The sequence below is a fragment of the Eschrichtius robustus genome, chromosome 9, assembly GCF_028021215.1.
Source record: "Eschrichtius robustus isolate mEscRob2 chromosome 9, mEscRob2.pri, whole genome shotgun sequence".
Lineage (NCBI taxonomy): Eukaryota > Metazoa > Chordata > Mammalia > Artiodactyla > Eschrichtiidae > Eschrichtius > Eschrichtius robustus.
Window position 1 is genome coordinate 4,961,459 of NC_090832.1, and position 10,746 is coordinate 4,972,204.

The 10,746-nt window shown below is 48.6% G+C and overlaps 1 pseudogene; it reads left to right on the forward strand.

Annotated features, from left to right (window-relative positions):
• The first annotated feature begins 9,345 nt into the window (after window positions 1-9,345).
• Window positions 9,346-9,990, forward strand: LOC137769515 (transcription initiation factor TFIID subunit 9B pseudogene; annotated as a pseudogene).
• The last annotated feature ends 756 nt before the right edge of the window (window positions 9,991-10,746 follow it).

Genomic DNA, 10,746 nt, shown 5'->3' on the forward strand with positions numbered 1-10,746 from the left:
ATCTGAACTTGGGAGGCACACAGTTCAGTCCACGGCACATGTCGTGTCCATCCCATGGCTTCGGGGATGCCCAGCCCGCTGGTGGCACCATGGTGAAGCATGGTCTGGCCTCTCTCCACACCAGGAGACTTTTAATCCTATACGCTTAGGTCTCATTTTCATAAAATGTCTCTATTCACCTAAAACTTGCTCCATTTAAAAGTGAAAGCCTGTTTTGATTTTGCTCTTGCTCTTGTTTTCTACAAGTTAATCTAATTCTTCAGTTCTTTAAATTCTTGTAATGGAATCAAATGCCCACCTAAAAATGTTTTTATCCCTTGAACAAATACGTATCATACAAGGCTTTGTGCCATGTGTTCTTCTGGATTCTGAGGACTCAAGACTTCCTGAGAATAACGGCCCTGTCCTTGTGGGGCTCTCATTCCAGCAGACAGAATGGCTGAAAAGCTGGCAAAGACAGGAGTGATCTACATACAGACTGTGATAGGTGACCAGGGAAAGTTAAAGATCAATGCTCCACGTAGCAAAGAACAGTGGCAAGGCTGCTCCCTCACATATGTAAGGCAAAGAAGGCCCCTCAGCAGAGGGGGCATTTCACATACGACCAGAAGGGCTGAGAGCTGGGAGAGGAGCATCCTAGGCGGAGCTAGCAAGTTCAAGGCCCTGAGGTCAGGAGAGACTAGCGTGGGCCAGCAGCAGAGAGCGGGGGGCCGATGTCATAGTGTTGCTAAGGAATTCGGGGTCTTCCTCCAAACGCCTTGATAGAGGGAGCATTTCAAGAAAACTAAACAGAATACACAACCTCAAAGAGGTAACTTTCTTGCAGTTAAAGTATTTTAGTGTGTATTTATAGAACATGTTGGAAAAGAGGGAAATTTACATGATAACCCCTTTCAAATACGTAAAGAGTGGAGAAACTGGTGCCTGGCTCAACGCGCAGGTGTTGGATTGTGGGGTAATGAACACCGAGTAATCAACAGCAAGTTACCAAAGGTGCCGTCCATCTCAGCTCCTATGTTCGGTGGTCTTGATTTCTAGCCTAAACGTGCCTTGTTCTGTTTGTTTGCATGAGTCACTGAACCTCTGGAATATACTTTTAGAAATATGCAAAATGAAAGTAAATTTTTACCCGGGAGCATGTTGGTTTTTTTCCTTCAATCAATCATTTATGTAACAAATATTTATGCAGCACGTACCATGTGCCAAGCCCTAGACTTGGCACATGGTATTAGCCTCGGGATGTAATAGTGAGCAGAACACATAAGAGTCTTACAGTCAAGTTCACAGTCTGTAAGGAGAGACTCCGCTCAAAGAAACAGAAGTAAATGATGGCACACAGACGTAGAAAACAAACTTATGGTTACCGCGGGGGGTGGGGGGAAGGGGGGGATAAATTGGGAGATTGGGATTGATGTATACATACTACTATATATAACAGGTAACTGACAAGGACCTACTGCATAGCACAGGGAACTCTACTCAGTACACTGTAACAACCTATATGGGAAAAGAATCTAAAAAAAGTGGATATATGTATATGTATACGTATAACTGATTCACTTTGCTGTACACCTGAAACTAACACAAAATTGAAAATCAACTTTACTCCAATAAAAATTTTAAAACAATTTAAAAAAAAAGAAGTAAATGACTGCAGGAAACTGACAAAAACAAGGAGTGTCACTGCGGGGAGAGACCCTCAGCTTGAAAGAGCAGAGAGGTGTTGTCTAAAGAGCCGACGTCTTTACTGACCTAATGGAGGGGGGACAAGGGGGAAACTAGGAAAAGAGAAGAGAGTAACTTAGGCAGGAAAAAGCCAAGTCAGCCCCGGAATTCATGTAGAAGGAGCTTAGAGGTGGCAAATGCCCCGGGATCTCACTCCCCATCTGTTAGGGGCTGAATTTTCCCCCTCCCCACCCCCCAGACTCATATGCTGGAGTCCTAGACCCCAGAATGTGGCCATATTTGGAGACAGGGCCTCTAAAGGGTGATTAAGTTAGATGAGGCCATTAGGATGGGCCCCAGTCCCATGTGGCCATGTCCCGCTAGGAGGGAACTGGGCACAGAGGGAAGCCTCTCTGAGGACACAGGGAGAGGGCGGCTGTCCACAAGCTGAGGGGAGAAGCCACAGAAGGAACCCACCCTGCCAACACCTGCTGACACGTTGATCTCAGACCTCTGGCCTCCAGAGCTGTGAGGAATCAGGTGGCTGTTGTCTAAGCCCCCCAGTTTGCGGTACTTCGTTACAACAGTCCTAGCAAGCGAACACTCCCTCTAATTCTGCTTTTCAGAAAAGCTCAAAGGAACGGTCTCCACTTCCTTGTCTCATGTTCTTTCCTCAGCTCACTCCAAGCATCGTCCAGCCCTCCCTTCTCTGCACACTTCAGCATCATCTGACAAGGCCGTCATCTTTTTCTTCACGTGCGTTTCCCCCAGCTCCCATTTTCTCCCCTTTCCTGGTCTTCCCCCTGCCTTCCTGGCCTTGATTTCTTCTGGGCCTTCCCATTCTTCAGATCTTCCTTGGGGGGGGTGTCCCCAAAGCTCAGCCCCCCACGCTCCTCTGCTCCCCTTTCACTCCCACCCTGCGGTAGGTGGGAGTCACTGAATGTTACTGTTAGAACACAGGGAGCCCATAAAGGATTTTAAGGACTGGACAGAGACAATACAGTGCATATTGTAAAGAGACCACTACTCATGTAGCACATAAAATAAAAGTCAATGTTGGGGTGGACTTCGAGGACCACAGTAAGAGTTAGACACACGTGGTGGCAACGAGGATGGATGGAAGGAGATGAAAGTGACATCCACATGAGGGTTGTTTAATGTATTTAGAAGCTGAAATCCTCAAGACTCAAGAGGAAGGGAGGAAGGGAAAGATGTCTTAATTGTGAGGTTTCTGGGGGCCGGATAGATAATGGTTCCTTTTACCAAAGCAGAAAATCCAGGAGGAAGAAGGAGTCTGGGGACAGAGCACAGGTTCAGTTTGGAACGTGATGAAGTACCCTTAAGATATGCGAGTGGAAATGTCACGTGGGCCATTAGACGACATGCATCTGGAATTCATAGAAACTGCTGATTCAGAAATTTAAATTTAAGGGTCACCATCATACAAACGGTGCTTCGAGTTGGCACCAGTCATGAGCAGGGATAAGATCTCCCTGCAAGAATGGAGCAGGAGGGAAAGGAGACCTCAGAGAAAAACCTGTGAGGCAGCATGAGACGCAGAAGTTGGGTAGAGGAGGATGAGCTAGGAAAACAGACTGAAGAGAGCCAGAGGTGTGGGGGAAGTATTACAGAAGCATCTGGTGTCAAGGGAGCCAATGGGAAGAACGGAAGGACAAGACCGGTCCCGTGAAATGCTGCTAAGAGAATGCTATAACTGGGCAAAGGACTCGAATAGATGCCTCTCCAAAGAAGATGTACACGTAGCCATCAAGCACATGAAAAGATGCTCAATATCATAACTATTAAGGAAATGCAAATAAAAGCCACAATGAGATACCACCTCCCACCCATTAGGATGGCTACTATATATATATATATATATATATATGTAGTATATATATAACAGAAAATAAAAAGTGTTGGCAAAGATGTAGAGACATTGGAACCCTTCCACACTGTCAGCAGGAATGTAAAAAGGTGACGCCTCTATAGAGATTCCTCAACAAATGAAAAATAAAACGACCATATGATCCAACAATTCTACTTCTGAGCAGAAACCCCAAAGAATTAAAAGTAGGGTCCTGAAAAGGTGTTTGTGCATCATATTCATAGAAGCAGTATTTGCAATAGCAAAAGGGTGGAAGCAGTCCAAGCATACATCAGAGGATGAATGGATAAATGAAATATGGCATATACACACTATGGAATATTATTCGGCCTTAAAGAGGAAGGAAATTCTAACACATGCTGCAAGGTGGTGAACTTTGAGGACACAATGCTAAACAAAATAAGCTGGGCCACAAAAAGACAAAGACTGTAAGATTCCATTTATATGAGGGACCTTGGGTAGTCAAATTCTGAGAGACACAAAGCAGGATGGCGGTTGCCAGGGGCTGGAGGGAGGCAGAAATGGGTACAGTACAGAGTTTCACTAAACTGGGAGAAGCAGATTGAGCTGGAGAGAGGGACGTGTATACTATTGATGTTGCAATGACACCGTGTCATCGAGTGGTCATGATGAAGTGGGGGAGGGGTCACTGGAACTATGACGGTCAAAATGCCAGGGTCCAGGCCATCGAGTGTACCCTGGGAGCACCCAGGTATATGACAGAACCAGGGTGGAGAAGAAGACAGCAAACCAAGTGACAGAGTCTTCATTTGTCAAGAAAAAGAAGGGATGCTTTTTAAAGCTTTATCCATCACATTTGCTGTTCCATCACACACACAGGGAGAATGAACACCCTGTGAAAATGAGGGCAGAGATCGGGGTGAGGCTTCCACAAACCCAGGTACACCAGGGATGCCACCAACCACCGAACCTGAGAGGCCTGAAGAGGGTCTTCCTCACAGAAGGAACCAACCCTGCAGAACTTGGTCTCTGACTTCTAGCCTCCAAAACTGAGACAATACATATTTCTGGTTTTTTTAGCCATCCAGTTTGTAGGACTTTGTTGCAGCAGCCCTACAAACTAATTCTTTGCTTTCATGTATTTCCATCCTAATTTATAAAAGCCATTTTTGGAAGGATGCCCTGGACCCAGGTTTCCTGTCTGGTCAGGTGGGCTTGCTGAGTCCAAGGAAGAGAAAGGCCTTGAGAAGCTTCTGTCTTCCAGGTAGGTCATTGCAGGTAAGGGACTCCAAAATAAGTAATGGCTATCATTTATTTGTTTCTTATCACCACTGTCAGGTTTACATACATCATCTTATACAGCCCTCACAACCCCATGCAAAGTTAGCATTATTTTCCAAATAAGGAAACCAGGGCCCAGAGTCATGAAGGATTTTTCCCAAGATCAGACAAGCATCAGAGCTGGAATTTAAATCCAGGTCTGTCTGACTCCACCGTCCAATCTTAAGTGCAGCCTGAGTCCCCCAGAGGCTGGCTGCCCGCACCTTCTCCAGAGGGGACGCCCATTCCGCCACGGGGACACTGAAATGAGGTCTTCTTTCCTCTCTGTTGCTGCTTCTCCACCGTTGCTTCTTCCCCCTCTTGTTAAAACTCCTGGACTTTGGGTTAGTTGTCTCCTTCTTCCCTTGACCTGTCATCTTCCTCTGACAACCGTTCCAAACTCCCTGGAGAAGTGTGCAAGGCCACAGTGACGTGGCCCCTGCCGGACCCTGCAGTCTCTTTTCTCTTTATTGCAACCAGCCCCTTTCCTTCTCTGTTCCCCGTACGTGCCCTGCTTTCTCCAGCCTCCTGGCCTTTGCACACACTGAGCCCTCCTCCCTGCCCCATTTTCTCTCGACGTGGCTGGAAGAAATCCCCTCTGCTCTTCCCACAGCGGCTGGATGCCCTCCTGACAGAGCCCCTGCCACGTCTCCCTTGTCTTCTCATCCACTCATGTTCAAACGTCTGCGTCAATCACCTGGCTCAGGCTCTGAGGTGGGGCAGTCGAGGAGACGCAGTTCCTGACCCGTGGAGCTCGCCTTCTGGTGAGAGAATTGGGCAGAAGCTCACAGGGCCCACCCCAGAGCGGGGGGTCAATACATGCGCGCTGAGGTCAATGAATTCCGCTTTTGGTGTGCTACTTGACTTTATGAAGAAAACCTAGATTCCTTTCTAAAGCTGGTTGTCTCATGTTTGGAAGCTATTGTCAGGGAATTATTCATTATGAGAAGTATTCAAAGGCCACATCTAACTTTCAGGTGTGCGATGAAATGGGCTTGAATCACGTGTGTGCTGTGTGCAAGCTTTTCCTCTAGATTCTGTACAAAGGCAGCAGGTAGGTGGTGGGCCCAGCGTTACCAAATTCGGGGCAGGAGCCCAAAGCTTTGAAAGCCCAGAGGGACAGGTCAAGTCCACAACTGAGTGAAGGGCGTCAGCTGGGGGCAGGGGACAGCGTGTGGGGAAGTCAGGCCCATTGAAGGCCAGCCCGCTCATTTCCACGAGGAAAAGTCGAGCCAGCAGGGCAGAGGGACCCATACTTCACAGAAGCCAGAAATCTGCATTTTAAAATGATATCTTCAGACACTTTGTTTAGTGCTGACAGCAAGTCCCTGCCTGTTAGAATAGAATTCGGCCCGAATTTGGCCCACAGCTATCAGCTCACCTTCACTGTCAGATCATCACCGCCTCTTCCCCTTTGTTTTGTTTGAAGACCTGCCCTTGCCTCCGCCTTCCGCCTTCCGGGGAATGCTCCATGGCAGACTGTCGTTCAGTTCCTTCCCAACATCTGAGTCCTTGCAAACACCCCAAGGAGAGAGAGACCGGGGCTGGACTTCACTGGAGTCCAGCAGTGATGCCAGGTGAGAGGTTTCCTCAGGCCACACACCTGCACCAGGGCTTCCGCACAGGGAGTGGCCTCGGGGAGGGGGGGGGAGGAGAGGGGGGTCGGGGGAGGGGCAGAGGGGCGGGGAGGAGGGGGAGGGGGAGGGGAGGGGGAGAGGGAGGGGGGAGAAGGGGCCGCCGAGGAGGGCCGCCGCTGTGCGGGGTCTGCGTTTCCACGGAGGTGACCACCGCCGAGCAGCAACAAGGTAAATGAGGTTGACAACGTGTGAAGTGGAAAGTGTCTCCAGCAGAAGAGAGCCACAGTGCACTTTAGTTTTGATTTAAATTAATGGGGACTCAAGGAGAGAAAACCCTTCCCGTGTTCCAAGAACAGTGACACGGTTGCGGGTGTGCGCCAGCCGCGCCGGCGTCTGCCCAGGTGTGATAGATCCACTTCTGTACACTGCCTGTTTATTCGCGGACGCCGCTGAAATATTTAGACACATAAATACTTCAGTTATAAGGATGTCATCCGGCTACCGAGCTTTGGGTTCCACTCTAAGAAACTCATTTTTCCCTTTTCCATTCTTGGCGGTCACGGCCTGGAGCAGCGCAGGAGGCTGAGACGATCCCGGCAGCGAAGGCGCAGCGATGGGACGGCTGAGCGGGCTGGCGGGTGAGGGTGGGCCCGCGGAACTCAGCAAACGGTTCTCTGAAATGTCTGACTGTGAACAGCACACACACAGAGAGGGGGAAAGCCCCAGACAACAATCAAGGGAAGGACTGCTTCCAAGGGAAACCAACCACAGCTTCTTGGGAACAAGTGCAGCCAGGCCCTGGGGGGTCGGTACCCTGACCTGGGTGGGATGAGGGGAAGGCATCCCGAGGAAGGGGCGGGTGGTTGATGGTCCGGCTCTTCCGTGTGCCTCTCGTCGCTCACACAGGTACTCTGTGTTCGGTGACCTACCTACAACCCTAGAAGAACAGATGCAGAAGTGGAAGACACCTGCTCAGGAGAAATCAAGCTGCCTGTTCCCTTTGCATATTTATTACCCCAAAAAATCAGACTCACATAATACCCAACGCTAACAACCTGAAGTGGAGTCTTGGGCAGGGAGATAGGCAGGGGAATCTGGACATCAAATCATGATCCAACAAGAAGTCCTGATGGAAAAGAAAGCAAACAGATTCGAGGAAGAGAGGGGCGCCTCTCGAGCTGTTTGGGGTGCTGAGACAGCTGTCAGGAGAGAGCTGATGGACGTCGCCTTCAGAATCCCGAGGACTGAAGAGGCAGATAAGGAGCTGCTAGGAGCATTAACATCCTTAAATAAAAGACAAAGTGTGATGGGAACAGAGATGATCCTAGGTGGCTCATCCGGGCCTCTCTGCCGCAATGTGAGGGAGCCGGCGAGGAAAAGGGAAGACGATACATGAAACTGGTGTGGTCTCAGAAACAGACGCTGCACCGGCATCGTATGAGCGAATCTGCAGGTTTGCTTTGAAGCAGGCAAATGACAACTTTTTTAAAAGGTAGTAAATTAAAACTCACTGCAGATCTATTCAAACGCCGGGAACAGTGCCTCTGTGCATAGGAGATGGAGACTGCGCCTCTTCCTCTCCCCGGGGCAGCTGCAGCAGTGAGCTGGGTAGGGTACCTCCTCCCTGGGTACCCTCCTCCCCCGTAGGGACAGCTTGCATCCGGTTAGCTGAGTAGCTCCAGCACTGCCTCCTCCGTAGGGCCAACTTTCTCTGAATTGCAAAACGAGTGTCTATTGCCTTTTCATGTCTAGTGTTTAGTTTCCCAGCCAGATTGCAAGTTCTTTAAGATAGAGGAGAATCCCACACCTCCTAACGCCCTCCACCTTCTTGCTTGTCAGTCACTCTGTGCGCAGAGGGCTTTGTAATGGCCTCGGTCGTGCAACCACCCCAATCCCTTTCCAGTCCTGGTAGTTAACAAGTAGCCATTTCAATGTCTGTGAGTTATCAGGAAAACTAGTATTTTCAGTCAGTAACAAGAATGCGCATGTACATGTGTTGGAAAGGGAGAAGTATTCTGAGAACTGGATATTAATAACAAGTAACTGTCCTCTGGCCGGGCTTCCCAAGGCCACCCCAAGCAGGGTCTACAAGGAGATAAAGTGACATCCCTTGGCCCCTGGCCCATCTGTACCACTCGGCAGCCAGGACGATGTCCCACCCTGCTCCCCCTCTAGAGGATGCACCTGTTCATGCCAAGGACACTGGTTCTCGCTGCTTCTGGAGCAGACCCCTTCCGTGCCCTGTGAGGGAGCCACACGGGCTGAACTGCTGATGAGGACGAGGCTGAGGATGAGGATGAGAGTGGGCTGCCAGCCCTGCAGGTGCCCCTCCGTAACCGGGAGCCACCTGGGAGAAGGCCTCCCTCCTATTTGGTGGGTCAGCCCTCGGGATGGGTCTATGTAGAGCTGTGGGTCTCCCACAGCCCGCGGAGATTTCAGGGGGCAGTTCTTTGCTGTCCTAGTTTTGTGCTGGGCGCCCCTCTGTGTGAGGCACAGGAGTGGGCAGAGGAGAAGACGGGGAACACCCATGGGTCCTCCAGATGAGTCTGAACCTTTGAGTAAACAACATTTGGGTTCAAAAAGAGACCCTGGGGCTTCCCTGGTGGCGCAGTGGTTGAGAATCTGCCTGCCAATGCAGGGGACACGGGTTCGAGCCCTGGTCCGGGAAGATCCCGCATGCCGTGGAGCAACTGGGCCCGTGCGCCACAACTACTGAGCCTGCGCATCTGGAGCCTGTGCTCCGCAACAAGAGAGGCCGCGATAGTGAGAGGCCCGCGCACCGCGATGAAGAGTGGCCCCCACTTGCCGCAACTAGAGAAAGCCCTCGCACAGAAACGAAGACCCAACACAGCCAAAAATAATTAATTAATTAATTAATTAATTAATTAATTAATTTAAAAAAAAGAGACCCTGCATGACGAGCAGCAAGATAACATGCAGTCGGGCAAGATGGCGCCTCCCAAGAACGCTCCGAGAGATGCCTCGGTGATGGCACAGATCCTGAAGGATATGGGAATTATGGAGTACGAGCAAAGGGTTAAAAATCAAATGTTGGAATTTGCTTTCCGATATATGACTTCAATTCTGCATGACGCAAAAATTTATTCAAGCCATGCTAAGAAACCTAATGTTGATGCAGATGATGTGAGACTGGCAATCCAGTGTCGGGCTGACCAATCTTTTACCTCTCCTCCCCCTAGAGATGTTTTACTGGATATTACAAGGCAGAAAAATCAAACCCCTTTACCACTGATTAAGCCATATGCAGGACCCAGACTGCCACCTGACAGATACTGCTTAACAGCTCCGAACTACAGGCTAAAGTCCTTAATTAAAAAGGGACCTAACCAAGGAAGACTGGTTCCACGGTTAAGTGTTGGTGCTGTTAGTAGCAGACCTACCACTCCTACCGTAGTTCCTGCAACAACTGCAGTTCAAAATGTTCTGCTTATTCCTTCAATGATTGGGCCCCAAAATATTCTTATTACCACCAACATGGTTTTATCACAGAACACGGCCAATGAACCAAACCCACTGAAGAGAAAACACGAAGATGATGATGAAAATGATGCTATGTAAGGAATATACTGTAGTCTCTACGCATTTCAAACGTGTAGTTCGTTTTGAGCCCAGGATACCAAACGAGAACATTCTTGATCGAAAACTTAAATGTAGCTGCAATTTCACCTTAAACTGTTACATTTCTTAAGGGTACCAATGTATTTTCACTAGGCTTCAACTATAAAAAGTTAAGTGCTTGTTTTTTAATGGTTTCCTTAATGTTGAGTCCTGCTACGGTAATTCTATATTTGGAAGCAGTTTTCTGCAGTGTATCTGACAGCAGCACTTAAGTTTCAGTTTCTACAGCTTGATCAGTGGACTAATCTTTAACAGCATGATTTCTAACCTATACTTAAATACTTCTTTTGTAAGAAAAAAGAGTCACTTTTATTGTCACCAACTTTTTTGACCAGATCTCTCAATTTAGCAAATATTTTTGGAGAGGATGTATTCAGAGGGATTCTAAATCCATTTGGAATATATCTACGCTGTTTCTTGCTGTTCCCTAACCTCCCACCTCCTCAGCCCCATTTCTAGGTCCCATTCATTTTCTGCCCCACGCCCTCCCCACAGGCTTAGGTTTCTTCCTATTGCTCTTAAATTTAAAAGGCCAAAACTAGAACTTTAGGAATATAATTCCTGATAATACAGCTCAGTGTCATTTTCATATTTTTAAAACCTGCTTTACATGCCTGATGGTCTATGGTTCACTTTAACCGGAAGGTTTGCATTTGCTGTTTTTCTCTCCACGCCAGAGCCGTTGTGTTTTATCCC